Source organism: Austrofundulus limnaeus, unplaced genomic scaffold (genome assembly GCF_001266775.1).
Source record: "Austrofundulus limnaeus strain Quisiro unplaced genomic scaffold, Austrofundulus_limnaeus-1.0 Scaffold626, whole genome shotgun sequence".
NCBI classification, from domain to species: domain Eukaryota; kingdom Metazoa; phylum Chordata; class Actinopteri; order Cyprinodontiformes; family Rivulidae; genus Austrofundulus; species Austrofundulus limnaeus.
Window position 1 is genome coordinate 210623 of NW_013953028.1, and position 979 is coordinate 211601.

The following is a 979-nucleotide window of genomic DNA, read 5'->3' on the forward strand; positions in this document are numbered from 1 at the left end:
AGATTAATAAGTTTTCATTTTATTTAAATAGGAACAAAATGAACCTAACAAGACAATGTAATTTTGGCTAAATAACTTTTTATTTCAATGAAACAGAAGCACAGAAACTCCTGCCTGTTGATGTTGGAATGAACCAAATAAGCTACATTTATTTTTATTATAATAAGCTGCATTTAATGCTAATATAAAACCAAGATCATCCTTGTGTTGAGAAATTACAGAGCTGTAACTTTGGTCAAATCTTCTAAAACAACATTGTGTAATGTCATAAAATAAGATGTCTCACTCATAGTACGTGTTAATAACCCTCAATTATAATCACATCAACATGTAGCTCAGTATTTTTAAAACTGTTTACTTTTAGCTGTAATTTGAAATTATCCTGAACATCATCAAATCTAATTTTAGGAGCAGAAATTACACAGTTTATAAGAAGTGATTGTAAAGTAACGTGAATTTACTTCATCACAGTTTGAGATTGGAGAGGTGTGCTGAGGAGGAATCTGTCACCTTTCATGCAGAAGTCTCCCTCTGAGGTCCTGGAGTTATACTCCAGATGTTTGGGGCAAACTTTGTAAAAGTCGTGCGCTCTCATGCAAGAGCTGTTAGTGCTCAGACTTCRTGTTCTGGATGACTTTCAGCCATGGCAGCCATCTTGAATGTGAGTCATTCTAGTTAACCAGTTGTAGTTCAGTTTAATGGTTGTTTTCTTAAACTTTTGTCAAAAATTATCCATTGGTTTGTGAGATACAGCGGGTAAAATAAGTATTGAGCATGTCAACATTTTTCTCAGTAAATATATTACTAGAGGNCTTGTTTAACCGACACTATTGAACGCATCATTTGGCTGCGCACCTGACTCGCAGCTGACCTGAGAACACTTTTTTTAACGTTGCATGTTATTTTTATAAATTTTTTATCCGTAAAGCAGGAAGGGATTCGTTGTTTTTTATATTTAGTTTGACCAACAAAGATTATT